Consider the following 15,358-nt stretch of genomic DNA (forward strand, 5'->3'; position numbering starts at 1 on the left):
TGAATTATGGCCCTCAAAAATATTGCCACAGCAATGGCAAACCAGATCTAATAGAAGCTTTGTAGCTTGATTTGAAAAGGGCTTTCCATAAAGGTCTTATATTCAGATATATATTATCTAAAAGATAGAAAGATGGTTAGGTTATTTTAAGAAGTTTGTTTCTTCTTCTTTTGCCATAAGCCATAATTTTAAAGAATTTCTCTGAATTATATTTTATTTTTAAAAGAAGTATGTTTATGTTAATAAAAATAAGCTATTTTCCATAGCCACGTATATAGTCCTGTGTTCTCTAGATGATGTCCTATTAATAGAAGAAATATAAGACAATATTATCTGCTATCATGATTGTCTCCTAATATTACAACAAACCAACTCACAGACATGACAACAAGGCGAAGAATGTAAGACTGATAATTTGACACGCTCTTAATAGCTTATACACTACAGATCAAATTTATTCTTATATTTATTTTTCTTAAGAGTATGTTTCTTACAAAATATGAGATTAATACCCAAGAATAGCTGAGCTCAACACCAGTAGGATTACTCCATAGCTTAGAGGCCAGCCGGGCATTCTAGGGAAAAGGGCAGCTCAGATAGAGAAGGGAGCACCAAATAAAGGGTGTTTGGAGGATCCTCCCAGGAGGGGAGATGCATGTTGAAAGTAGACTATGGACTGAACATGTTTGCCACTCAAAGCCTCTTTTGAAGACCACAACACCCAAAAAGAGAGAGAGAACGCAGGGGATTGCCCTGCCACAGAGGCAGGGTGAGATGGGAGGGGTGGGGGTGGGAGGGATATTATCCATGGTGGTGGAAAATGGGCACTGGTGGAGGGATGGGTATTTGATCATTGTATAATCGAAACCCAAGCACAAAAAATTGTAAATCTACAACTGTACCTCATGTGTTTCACTAAAAATAATAATAATAAAAAAAGAAAAAAACCTGTCAGAAGGTGGAAAAAAAAAGAATATGTTTCTTTCGATTTATACTACACCCCATTTTTATCACAACTTAGAAGCAAGAGAAGAACAAGAAATCATAAGAATTTCATTGAGCAGAATTCACTTCTCTTTGGGATTTTGCCGAAATTGAAAGGCTTTTAAAGGAAGTATGGCCCCAAATTACTAGTTGTATACGTCCAGCTGTGCTCCAAGAGAGGAAGTTTTACCACTCACTTTCTCTGCAACAATTTTGCTCCAGTCTTTAAGGATGAGAGGTAATCCTATGATTCTAGTAGTTGAAATGGTTTCATCAGCCCATTTCTAGTCTTTACCTTTTCCACTCTGATGAATTTTAGCAGAAAAGAAAATCAAATAAATTCCCCAGGCATCCTGATGTGACATAGAAATCTTTGTGTGTTATATGTTTGATGAGCTTTTGTGCTGGGGATAGAACCCAGAACCTCACATATATAAGGTTAGTGCCCTACACTAATCTACAGACCCCAAATTTTACCTATACTTTCTCATACTAAAGACTTGCTTTTCTTTTTCTTTCATTTGAACTCACTGGGATTCACATTTCAGACAATATACAGAACATTAAAGTAAGAGTGCTGAAAGTACAGACTGTGAATTACTTAGGATAAGAGACAACCTCTCGACCCTTTTGAGCTAAATAAATATACAAGCCATTAAAATACTGTATTAGTAAATTGACTGTATTAGTAAATTGAATGAAAGGTCAGCTTGTTAAAAAAATTAAATACATATTGTATGAGAAATTCATTGCTTAGAAAGCAATATATAACTGTATATTAACATATTGGATTTGTTTTTGCTATTTGCCTCTGCATAAGCATATTTGAATCCTTTTTGTATTAAGTCTAATGGATATTGTACCTGTCACTTAAAGTAAGAATTCCATACAACTTGCTTTTTATAAACTTTGCTTTCTCTGTAGCTAAATAACCTAAATTGATTTAGGTTTTTCAAAATGCATATTGTGTTACTCCTCTCCTCAGTCAGTTCTACACCATAAAGTGAATTCTGAGACATGAAAAATCATTGTCTTTGCAATATAACAATTAAAACTTGTAAGAGCTATGTCCAATAATACCAAAAGGTCAAATTATAGAAAAGGCTAGAAAAATGTAAGAAATGTATATATAGTTTTCCCTCAAAGTTTGTGAAATTCTGGATGAAATTTCCCTTTCACTTTGTAATTAAAAAAACTTTAGTATAAAATTGAGTGATGGATGCAAACAAGAGTTTTCAAATGAGATAATATTTTATTATTTTTAGTGGATTAAAAAAAGTTTTATTTTCAACAAATGGGACTATTTAACATTCTTTAAACATTTATATATATGTATATATATATATATTTTATTGAATCACTGTGAGATACAGTTACAAACTTTCGTGATTACGTTTCAGTCATATAATGATGGAGCACCCGTCCATTCACCAGTGCACATTTTCCACCACCATTGTTCCCAGTGACCCTCCTACCACCCCCACCGCAACCCACCCCTTGCCTCTGTGGTAGGTACATTCCATCTTACTCTTGATCTAATTTTGGTTGTTATAATTTGCAATACAGATACTAAGAGGTCATCATGTTTGGGCATTAGTCCACATTCAGCAGACATCTCCCATCCCGAGCAATTCCTCCAACCATCATTTACTTAGTGGTCCTTTCTCCATCCCAACTGCCTTTTCCCCTAACATATGAGGCCAGCTTCAAAACCATGCAATGACTCTCCTGGCCCTTATCTCTACTGTCCTTAGGTATTAATCTCATAGTATGCTACTTTATATTCCATAAATGAGTGCAGTCATTCTACGTCTGTCCCTCTCTTTCTGACTCATTTCACTTAGCATGATACTCTCCATGTCCATCCACTTATATGCAAGTTTCATTGTTTCACCTCTTCTAATAGCTGCACAGTACATTGTGTACCTGTACCAAAGTTTCTTTAACCATTCATCTGTTCTCGGGCACTCAGGTTTTTTCCAGATTCTGGCTGTTGTGAACAGTGGTGCAATAAACATACAAGTGCAGATGTCATTTCTACTGTGTTTTTTTGCATCTCTGAGATATATTCCCAGAAGGGGTATTGCAGGATCATATGGGAGCTCAATTTCTAGTTTTTGGAGGAATGTCCATATTGCTTTCCTGGAAGGCTGGACCAGTCGGCATTCTGACCAACAATGAATGAGTCCCTTTCTCCCCCTATCCGTTCCAGCACTGGTTGTTCTTGTGTGCCAGTTTCTGTAGTGTAAGAGGATACCTCATTGTTGTTTTGATTTGCATCTCCCTGAAGATTAGCAAAGTAGAGCATTTTTTCATGTGCCTTTTGGCCATTTGAATTTCTTTTTTGAGGAAATTTCTGTTCATTTCTTCTTCCCATTTTTTGATGGGAAGAAGAGTTTTTTTCTTGTAAAGTTCTACCAGTGTCTTGTATATCCTGGATATTAAGCCGCTATCTGATGGGTATTGGGTAAATATTTTTTCTCATTCCGTGGGCTCTTCCTATATTTTCATCACTGTTTCTTTTGAGGTACAGAAGCTTCTTAGTTTAATGTAGTCCCGTTTGTTTATATTTGTTACTACTTGCTTGGTCAGTGATGTTTAATCATTGGAGATGCCTTTAGCTTCAATAGCATGGAGTGTTCTGCCTAAATTTTCCTCCATGTACCTTATGGATTCAGATCTGATGTTGAAGTCTTTAATCCATTTTGATATGATTTTTGTGCTTGGTGTTAGACAGAGGTCTGAATTTATTCTTTTCCATGTAGCTGTCCAGTTTTCCCAGCACCACTTGTTGAAGAGGCTTTCCTCAGTCCACTTCACATTCTTGCTCCTTTATCAAAGATTAAGTGATAATATACTTGAGTGATCCTATACAGTAGGCGGGGGTCACACCCACCACCTGGCCCCCTGGCACCATGTAATCCCATCAACGGCCAAGACTCAGGGACTATAAAATCCAGCTCCCAGACGAGAACAGTGCAGTCTGCCCCCGGGCCTGGCTGTTCCTCGCCGGGGCCCGTTGGAGGAGAGCGGGTTGAGCTTTCCTCCCCGCCCCGACCAGGGCTCCGGCAGCCGAAGACCTCCAGGACCAGCCACCACCATGCTGAGACCACTCTCCGCACACCTGAAGGTACTGGCAGAGGGACAAATCCACGCGGGTTCTGGGGCCGAGATCTCCCAGCCTACTCGGATTGGAGTCGAGCATCCTCCGCCCAGATCCTCCAAATTCCAGTAGGCGGGGTCACACCCACCACCTGGCCCCTTTATCAGGACATCTTTTATGACATCTTATTATCTCATTCCTACTTTGGACAAACTTGCAGGCTATCGAATGTAGCCTGCCCACAGGGCAGAGTCTGGCAAACTCCCCGTGGCGTACCAAATATGCCAAATACCAGTAACAATGATGGGTTTCATTCTCCTAAAGAGCCTTGAATATAATCTCAGGGTTAGGATGAAAGAGACGTTACTGGGGCCTGCTCGAGGCAATCGACGAATAACAGGATGATGAAATGAAAAAATGAAATGATCGTATACTTGAGTGATACCACATCAGGTAGGGTGTTTGCCTTGCATGCGAACGACCTGGGTTCAATACCTCAATCCCTCGCGGAGAGCCTGGAAAGCTACTAAGAGTATCCCACCCACACAGCAGAGCCTGGCAAGCTCCTCACGAATATTCAATATACCAAAGACAGTAACAACAAGTCTCACAATAGAGATGTTACTGGTGCCCGCTCGAGCAAATCGATGAACAATGGGAGGACAGTGCTACAGTGCTATACTTGAGAGGCTGTGTCAAAATATTCAACTTTGTTCCATTGATCCGTCGGTCTGTTTCTATTCCAATACCATGCTGTTTTAATTACTACTACTTTGTAGTACAGTTTCAGATTGAGGAAGGTGATGCCACCCATCTTCTTTTTCCCAATGATTGCTTTGGCCATTTGTGGGGATTTATTACTCCATATGAATTTAAGGAGTGTTTTATCTATCTCTTTGAAAAATGTCATGAGTATCCTTATAGGTATAAGACTGTAGAAACAATATAATTTTAAACAAGATCTAAATTTAAGAAGAATATAAAGCAATAAAAACTATCAGTTAACTACCTGTGTTTATAAACAGGAAGTAGTTATATATGCACATACCTATATATGAATCTATATATTTCCTTCAGTGACAGGGGACTCTCTATAGTTATATAGTTTTATGTGTCTTATCAGCTCATCTCTTTCTTCAAACTGATAGATAGGCAAAAGAATGTGAATATATGCAAGTAAATAACTGAAAAAAGGAAATTAACCCCTGCATATGTTATCTATCAACACTTCCTAGTCATCATTTAATTATTTTATGTTTGGAAATTATTCAACATGACTCAAAGCTACTTAATATAACAATTGGAAAGGCCTCTTTAAATTGCATCCAAGTACACCATATGTGATAGACATAGAAATGTGTACCCAGATCTCTTTAGAAGGAAAAAATGTGATGCCCAGATTTGAGAAGAGAAGTAGCAGACAGTCTCCAGCTATTAACACCTTATGGTTTCACTGTATCTGCCTTATTTGAGTAGTTCCTGCTGAGAAAAGCCCACACGTGGCAGTTCATTCAGGCAAGGGGATATAAAGATCTGGCCATGTGAGGCAGAAATCAGACACTGTGATAAGCAAATGTCCCAAGTTAGGCAACTATGCCTGATGTGAATCTCAGTTTAATTCTTTTTGTTGTTGTTATTTTGGTTTGGGAGGGTCACACCAGTAATGCTCAGAGGTTACTCCTGGTTCTGCATACAGGAATTATTCCAGGCAGTGCTTGGAGGACCATATGGGATGCTGGAAACTAAACCCAGGTAGGCCGCATGCAAGGCAAATGCCCTACCTGCTGTATTATCGAGTCCCCCACCATGCTTCCCTCCCCCTCCAACCAGTTTAGTTCTTGCTCTGTGTGTCTAGGGTGCATTCGTGGAATGTGACATTTCGGGGCAGGCACCATGCAGATGTAATTCTCTCTCTTTTTTTTTTTCTTTTTGAAGTAAAATAAATTTTATTCGGCAGTTTTGGGAAGGAGAGGAGGGAGAGAAAGTGAGAGAGAAAGAAAGATTAACACATTCAAGAGAGAATGTGGGCATTGCAAACCACAATGCCCAAAAGGAGGGGGAGGGAGAGAGAGATGGGGGGATTTCGGAAAGAGAAAGAGAAGAAAGGAGGAGGAGGAGGAGGAGGAGGAGGAGGAGGAGGAGAAGGGGAAGGGGAAGGAGAAGAGGAAGGAGAAGGGGAAGGAGGAGGAGGAGGAGAAGGAGAAGGAGAAGGAAGAGAAGGAGAAGGAGAAGGAGAAGGAGAAGGAGAAGGAGAAGGAGAAGGAGAAGGAGAAGGAGAAGGAGAAGGAGAAGGAGAAGGAGAAGGAGAAGGAGAGTGCCTGACATATAAGCAGGCAGGGGTTGGAGGGTGGGGGGGTGTTGGGAAGGAATCTGGGGACACTGGTGCTGGGAAATGTACACTGGTGGAGGGATGGGTGTTAGAATACCATGTGGCTGAAATCCAAACATGAGCAGCTTTATAAGGGTCTATCTCACAGTGATTCAATAAAATTTTATTTAAGAGAGAGAGAGAGAGAGAGAGGGAGGGAGAGGGGCCTGAGTGATAGCACAGTGGGTAGGGTGTTTGCCTGGCATGCGGCCGGCCCAGGTTCGATCCCCGGCATCCCATATGGTCCCCTGAGCACTTCCAGGAATAATTCCTGAGTGCAAAGTCAGGAGTAACCCCTGAGCATTGCTGGGTGTGACTCAAAAAGGAAAAAAAAAAAGAGAATGTGGGCTTCTCCAAAGGTGGAGAGAGCACCCCTATGCATATCCCAGCATTAGTATGAAAATATGAAAGCACACATCTCAAGAGGGGAAATGAGGTGAATGTGCTGGGGTTCCACATGTGCTTGCCCTTGTGGGCACAGACAACATATGGGCTCAGGCAGCATATGCACTCCAGATGCAGTTTTAAGGAAGGACCTGCTGCTCCGTTGCTACAGAGGCTGCCCACAGTCTTCAGGGTCTCTCCTCGGTCTCTGCCAGCTTCAGAGAACTTCCACATCAGAATTTCCATGCTCCCCACAGCCCTCTTAGAGCAAAGCTGGAATACAAAGGCCTAGCCACTAGATTACAGCAAGAAACATTTGCTTTTTCACTTTAGTCTGTTTTTACATAGGTGCTCATTTTATTTTATTTTTTATATTAGTCACCATGATTTGCAATACTGGAAATGATAGTATGCAATATCCACCCATCATACTTTCCAACAAAGTGTAAGCTGTCCCACATCATTGTCTCAGGGTCCCCTTCCTCACCCACTCCCATCTCTTTAGCATGGTAAGCACGGTTCCATAGGTCAGATCTCAAGATCTGATACCATTAATCCTTACTATCTTTCTTTATATCTCATATATGAGAAACTCTCTCTCACTCTGTATCTGTTATCTCCTTCTCGCCAACTTCATTCAGAATTACACCCACCACTTTCATCCACAAAGCAACAAATTTCATGGTTTCTTCTTTTATATAGAAGAGCAGTATTCCATTGTATGTACCATAGTTTCTTTACCCAGTCATCTATTCTTGGACATTTGGATTTTTTCCAGATTTCTGTGACTCTAAGTAGTGCTGCAAAGAACAGTGGAGGGCAAATATCTTTTTTCTAAATAGAGTGTTTGGGTCCTTGGGATAGACACCCAATACTGAGATTCTGAAAAGTATTACTCGCAAACTTCCCGTATCTCTTTCAATTGCATCATTTTCTCTTCTTGAAAACTGAGTTTTCAAAGTTTCCAAATTTAGTCTCAGGCATGGCTCTTGGCAAATTCAAGCTGGAACAACAAATTTCAAAGCAATTTTGATTCAGAAATACTTGTACTAGTAATGCTTATCATTTTATTCCTTTAATTTAGATAAATAGTCTAGATGTAAATGTCTTTATTACTACTCTAAGTAAATCCTTTTTGAGGTAATTTTAGTGGTAAATCTTTGGGTTGGAGAGATATCTCAAAGGGTTAAACATTTGATTTACATTCAGAAGGCCCAATACTGTATGCTCCCCTGGGCTCTGGGAGTAAGCTCCAAACACATTGCTGGGAATAGCCCTAGAGAATCACCAGGCATGGTGCAAAACACTTTGCCAAACTGAATGTTTTATAATAACAGTACTACTGAAACCAAACATTTGATTTTCACATCCTTATCTTTGAAGTGCCAGGAAGGACAGTGAGACTTGCTTGCTGACAAAATCTATCAGCAACAAAAATACCTGTAAGATTTTGACCATGTAATATAATAGAAATAATTTTGGTATAGAAAACTTAAGGTTGGGTATAGAGTTTATGTTTTTTATTCTTTTTCTTTTTAATTTTTTTGGCCACAGCCGGCAGTGCTTATGGGTTACTCCTGGATCTGCACTCAGAAATCACTCTTGGCGCTGCTCAAGGGACTGTATAAGATGCCAGGGATCAAACCCAGGTTGGCCACGTGCAATGCAAAATAGCTCTCAAGGGTGAATTTCGGCCCATTTTTCATTCTTTTCTACACCTTTGAACTGAGTACTTAACAATATTTCAAAGTCAGTTGCACAATTCAGACAGGAAGTTTACATTTATTTTTTGGCTTATTTTTTGGGGCCTTACCTGCTCTTGCTCAGGGTTCTGGCAGTGCTGGGGGCCCATATGTGGTACTGGGATTCAAACCCATCTCCCAGACACAGCTACCTACTAGCCAAGTGTCTTAACCTCTGGACTATTCCTCTGGTTTAGTTCAAAGTCATTTACTGAAAGAAAAATAACACTAAGTTGATATCTTTGGGTGCTATTTAGGTTCAAGTATGTGCAGAGATCTGACAAAGTTAATATTGGTGTTGAAATCATCCCTACACTCTTCCATTTCCCACCAAAGTTCATCATGCTTTCCCTTCAAAGGATGCATTTGGCAGATGCAGAGCACAGATGACCTGTCCCACAGCACATTCCTAATAGCTGCATCTGGAGCTGATGTTATTTTCTTGGCTGCATTAGCATTTGGCTGTGTGATAAATATCCCTGCCTGGGATTTCTAAGCTTTATAAACTTGCTTGGGTGATTTTGCACTTCTAGTCTTTGGCTCTTTATCATGTTCTCATGGCACCTCAGTCAGAACTCTTCCTCTAAGTAGAATTTTATGATAGAGATGGGGATGGTTCATCATTGCAGCTTGCATTTTCAACTTTTCTGCATGAGTAAGAAGGATAATTTGGAAATAATCCACAAAGAACTTGATCATTTTTCAGAATCAGGAACACTGGTGGTGTAATAAGCAAACATTTGTATCAATAATCAGATATTAGGTTTGCACATGTGGGCATTATTGTTAAATATGAAAAGAAAACGACCTGCATTCTGATTGTGTATTCTACTTAAAAATGTGCTTGAACATACATCCTATCAATAGATCCTCTGAAACAACACATAACCTAATTGGCCAACTCTGACTGTCTCTTTTCTTACTAGGAGTAAATACTGGATCTAGAGCAGCAACCATTTCAATAGAGGACTTTTAATAAAGGGATCATTGTGAGCTACTAGAGAGTTATATGGTAACCCAGGGCAGAGGGAGAGTAGCTCTGGAGATTCTGTTTTAGAACGGGGCCTCCTTCGAAGGCAAGCTTGCACAATCTATTGGAAGAAACTGAGTCTCAGGTCCCTAAATAGCAGAACGAGTTTGCTGGTTTCTCTGGGCCAGACCTGAGTCAGGAGTCACTGATCAAGCAAGCAAGCAATATCTGTTGGGTAGACAGAAGAGAGTGAAGGTCTGGATGCTGAGGGCAATCCTGGAACCTGTGACGGTGACACTGGGAGGGCTAGAGGCAGCTGATCACCTCACAGAGTCAGAAGTGTGAGCTTCACTAGGGGTCTCACATTGCTGAGGGGCAGAATACCAGTCAACTGTTCTCAAACACTTCTAATACATATATATATGTATTATATATTTTTGATTTTTTTATTGAATCACCATGAGATACATTTACAAAGGTTTCATGTTTGAGTTTCAGTCATACAATGATTGAACACCCTTCTCTCCACCAGTGAACATTTTCCAGCAGCACTGTCCCCAGTATCTCCCTCCCATGTCAACCCTTCCCCTGCCTCTATGACAGGCAATTTTCCCCATACTCTCTCTACTTTTGCGCATTATGGTTTTCAATATAGATATTGAGATATTATCATGTGTGGTCCTTTATCTACTTTCAGCACACATCTCCCATCCCGAACTATCCCTCTAACCATCATTGACTTAGTGATCCCTTCTCTATTCCAGCTGCCTTATCCCCCAGTTCATGAGGCAGGCTTCCAACCATGAAGGCTTCCTGGCCCTTGCCTCAACTGTCCTTGGGTGTCAGTCTCACTTGAGCGATAGCACAGCAGGTAGGGTGTTCGCCTTGCACATGGCTGACCCAGGTTTGATTCCTCTGTCCCTCTCGGAGAGCCTGACAAGCTACCAAGAGTATCTTGCCCACATAGCGAAGCCTGACAAGCTACCTGTGACGTGTTTGATATGCCAAAAACAGTAACAGCAAGTCTCACAATTTGTTGTGAGACGTTACAGTGCTACACATGAGTGCAGTCATGCTGGGCCACAAAACATACCTTCATAAAATTAAGAAGATAGAGATTGTATCAATGATCTTCGCAGACCATGATGCACTGCAAATAGAAATGAATCACACACACAAACAGAAAATCAGTTCTCAAACACTTCTGACCAATGGCTAAAAACAGTTGGATCAGAAGTTTCTTTCTCTCCCAGTATCACGACAGTGGCCTCTCATGAGAAAGCTTACCCTATTCATTGTGAGAGAGAAATGCTTCAAGAATTCTGTCCCTTAGTGCAAAATAGCTATCAAGAGTGAATTTGGAGCTGAGAAGCCAAATTGAGAAGCCAAATCTGGTCTTGGGTGACACAGATTTTCTTAGGTTGAGGAAAACCTTTTCTTCTTTGTTGGGAGGGGGAGGGGCTGGTGGGGTAGAGGCACACCCACAGGACTCTGGGGCTCAGGTGGTGCCAAGGATCAAACCAAGGGCTCTCACATGCAAAGAATGTGCTCCAGTCCTTGGAACATTCCCCTAGCCCTGGTTGAGGGTGACTCTTGGTGAAGGACTTGGATATCTCTATAACATTTCCAGCCCATGCGGAAAAGTGTTCAAGTTCTGAAGGGAGAATTTTAATGACTCATCAAGCTAGCCATCACAGCTGTTTTCTTAAATGAGTGCTAAGAAGCTATCATAATTTTGTAGTCTGTATATCACCTACTTAGTGAGACATATTAATGGAACTTTATTGCCCTCAGTGAGCTTTATTCAAGCGTTTTCCACTGTCATTTTCATTAAAGTCTTATTATCTGTTAAAATTAAAACCTGTGAACTAAATAGATAATGAATTCAACTTTAATAATCACGTTAATTATTATCAAGTCAACTATCCTTTGCCTTGGCAATCTCTATATGTCTTAATAAATGTCCACCAACATTTCCTTTTCTAAAGTTATCCATTGTACAATAAATTTGTTATGGCTACAGTGCTGCTATAAGAGTACTATTTTCAATTGTCCGTTATGAATGGCCATTAACCACATAGCATCATGACTATATATTCAAGATGCTTGTGATAAATAATCTTTTTCATATACTTAAAAGTCAATCATTGCTTAAACCTTATACATTTCAGATGTACTGTTTTATCTGCTTTTCAGATTATGGAGAAAAATGCAAAGTGATTTATTTCAGAATGTGAAGGGCTATTTTTTTCTGTGCTATTAATTCAAATTTCACCAAATGATACTGTCTCCTACCAGTTATATTATAAAAATAATTACCTTTGTTCACTCCTGGAATGTCTTGTGCAGTAAACCAGATGATGGAGGACGTTTTCTACACTGCAAACATGGAGCGTTGTTTCTGTTCTGGGTCTCTTCTGTGTAGGCATATATACAGCAAAGCTTTTCTCTCCTTTATTTGCATAATTATTCTTCTCTGGGTGAAATCCTTAATTGTTTCCACGTCACTTTGAAGACAGAATCCAAACATCTAGGCATGAGAATAATAAAGACTCTTTTGAGTGAGGGCAACTTATTCCACTTTAGTTTCTTACGAAGCACTCTTTAGGGGCTGGAGAGATAGTGCAGTGGGTGTGGTTTCCTTGTATGCAGCCGCTCCAGCTTCTATCTCTGCCACATGATATGGTATCCCAAGCCTCAGTAGTGAACCCTGAGCAAAGAGCTAAAAGTAAGCCCTTATAGCCACTGGGTGTGACAACACCTCACAGAGAAAGAGAGAGAGAGAGAGAGAGAGAGAGAGAGAGAGAGAGAGAGAGAGAGAGAGAGAGAGAGAGAGAGATCATTCTTCATCTCAATCATCCACTCTTTTTGTTCTAATAACAACTTAATGGTTTTGTTTGGAATGACTTTTCCCACCTGAAATATTTATACAGGAATTTTCTTGTGCTACTACTTGTAAATTCTGGACCTAATGGTGTTTTCATGCATAGGACACTCAAGAAATGTTTGTTTAGTCACAGGACTTGAGTAATTAAATTGAATATATCTGATTTCTTGTGTCTTCCCTAAGGTTTTGTTCAATCAACAGATAAATTTGGTCAAAAATTGTGAGCCAATTTTCAACACTTAAAAATTGCAATACTTTTGTAATTGTGATTATAAAACATTCAAACTTGGGGCTAGACAGTACAGCAGGCTTGATCCCTGACACCCCATATGTTTCCCCAAGCTCCACCAGGAGTGGTTCCTGTGCCCAGAGCCAGGAGTAAGTCCTGAGCACTTCTGGGTGTGGACCCACAACAAAACAAACAAGAAATAATACTCCAAATTCTAGATTTTAACTCACATATAAATTGAAATATCTCTGATTATTGATCCTAAATGAAAACAGTGAATGAGTTCTCTGGTTTTCATCATTCTGGTTACTCATAATCAACCTGTCACTTTTCTTTCCTATTTAGAGGGAGGGGAAGGGACTTTCCCAGTGGTACTCAGTGACCCCAGTGCCTCTTTCAGAGATATTCAACCTGGTGGAGGGCTTGATAGCTCAATAACTAGGCCTGGCGATGTGGTGTGACTTGTGTAGAGAAGGGCTGAGAGTCACCAGTGCCACCCGAAGCAGAGCTCATCATCCCACTATTTTATAAAAAGGCCTTGTTCAATTGATACAAATACTTCAGTTTGGAGCCCCTAAAAGATATTTGGGAACATATATGTTGGTATCATGAGTATCTTTTGGAAAATATTCTGCTTTCTGCTTTCTTTCATATCCTATGAAATAGCTCATAAAATGTCCGAGTTGCAATGGAAAAAAATAAATAAGACAGCACTAAAAAGGCAGGAGCAACAGCAGAGAAATGCAACACAGGAGAAACACTGATTTTCAGTGGCAGTCCTAGGATCATACTGATGAGCACAACAGCAATTAGGAATAGAAGTAGTAACACTGATTGACCTAGTAGTACAGTTGATTAATTTTGTATTGAGGAAGAGAGATTTAAAGAGTGAAATGAAAGCGAGTGCAAGGGAAGGGACACTGATAAATTACCACAATTAACATTTCTGATAGCCTAAAGCAACTAGCACAGCATGATAAAATGTGGAACATCTTAAGTTACAGCAGGTGAGAGATACAGAGCTCAACTGAAGATTGAGACCTCAATCCCACTAAAGACTCTCTAATGCCTTCTGGATAAGTTAGCGCCAAGATCCTGTTAAGAGACAACAACAAGGTTAGGGATATAGCTCAGCAACCTTGCCTGTGTGATGTCCTGGGCTCAATCCCAGCACAGAAAAACAAAATGCACAACAGAATAAAGAACTTAGTTCATCTTTATGCCAGATATATATTGTATAGTTTTCTGCACTCAATTGTGCAAACTTTATTAGTTAAATCTGATCCGTATGTGTGTGTGTGTGTGTATACACTGAGACAGAGATGTAATGTGGATATTCTATGCAAAGCTTTTAATAATTTAATTTTCAAATAAATATTGAAAGGCTCACCTGTAAGCACTGTTAGGGAGATAAAATTAAAACAGATGAGCCCAAATATATACAGTACTTAATATCCTGGTGTTGCGTGGGATAGATGAGGAAGTATACCTCTGACAAAAAAGACACCCTAGTATTATATTGACTAGCTCCCTTTTCATTTTTGTTCACTTTTTGTACTGAATTCCTTTTCTTCTGCCTAGTCATCATCTGCCAGAGACCAATCGTAATGCTTCAAAATTATAGCCAGGGCTGTTACTTGCTTAGTTATTTATGAAGTTCTGAAGCTCTTCTTTCAAAAGGAGAACCTTAACTCCTTTTTAATCACCCATAAAAAAGTGACAAATTAAGTATACTGGTAATGAAGCGGGAAGTTCATCTGTAGGAAAAGGCACAGGTAGTGTAGATGTCATTAGCACAGTTGGGTAAGTATTTCTCTCCTTTCAGGTACATGTTCAGATTCCATTTCTCTGCCACGGGATGTTTACAGATGAATATTTTTGGGCCAATAAAATGTGAAATGGAAATAAGATATTCCTCTTCTGTGGCAGATTTAGGAGGCAATGAGTGATTTTTTTAAATTCTCTTCTCTCAGTCAAGAAGTTGTTGAGGAGGTACTTTAAACAGTGTGAGTACCTGAATGTTTATAACGATCTTTAGTCCTTAGCTCCCTTGTGTCGTATAGCATTAGTGACAAATAAACTTTTGTTTTATTAAGTCACTTCTTGTTTAAGCTGGGTTTTATTTGCTATAACAGAACCTTGCCCGTTGTGCCTGATACAACCTGTTAAGTTGCAAAGAGCAACACTACAAAACTCATTTCTGAATTACGTGCAATAACAACAACAACAAAACTTGATGGCACGGCTTAGAATTTCTCTGTAACATACGTGTCAACAAGAGGGAAATTTACATACAAATAATATTGAGCCAGATGACCTAAAACAATGAATTTCACTCTGTGCTTTGGTGATCCTCCAAATCTCTCATTAAGAGAGAACGTGCAGGGGTGAGAGGGGAGTTCTCTGTAGATCCTAACCAAACAAAACATCTGTTTCTGAGATTAGCTAAGATAATTTGTATACAGATAGGATTTCCAAATATTATTGCACTTAAGCAAAGGATCATCTGTTGGAATATTACTGGAAAAACATTTGAGAATAACTGAGAGTAGAATTGAGAGCCATGCAAGACTCTTACCAGTCGCTAACTCTACCAGACTTATTCTTATCTCAACATTTATGAATAAACAGAAACAAATCTCTCATTGCCAATTGCTCTCTCACAAATGGCTATGCACTCTTTAACATGAA

This window comes from Sorex fumeus, unplaced genomic scaffold (genome assembly GCF_029834395.1).
Source record: "Sorex fumeus unplaced genomic scaffold, SorFum_2.1 ptg000086l, whole genome shotgun sequence".
Lineage (NCBI taxonomy): Eukaryota > Metazoa > Chordata > Mammalia > Eulipotyphla > Soricidae > Sorex > Sorex fumeus.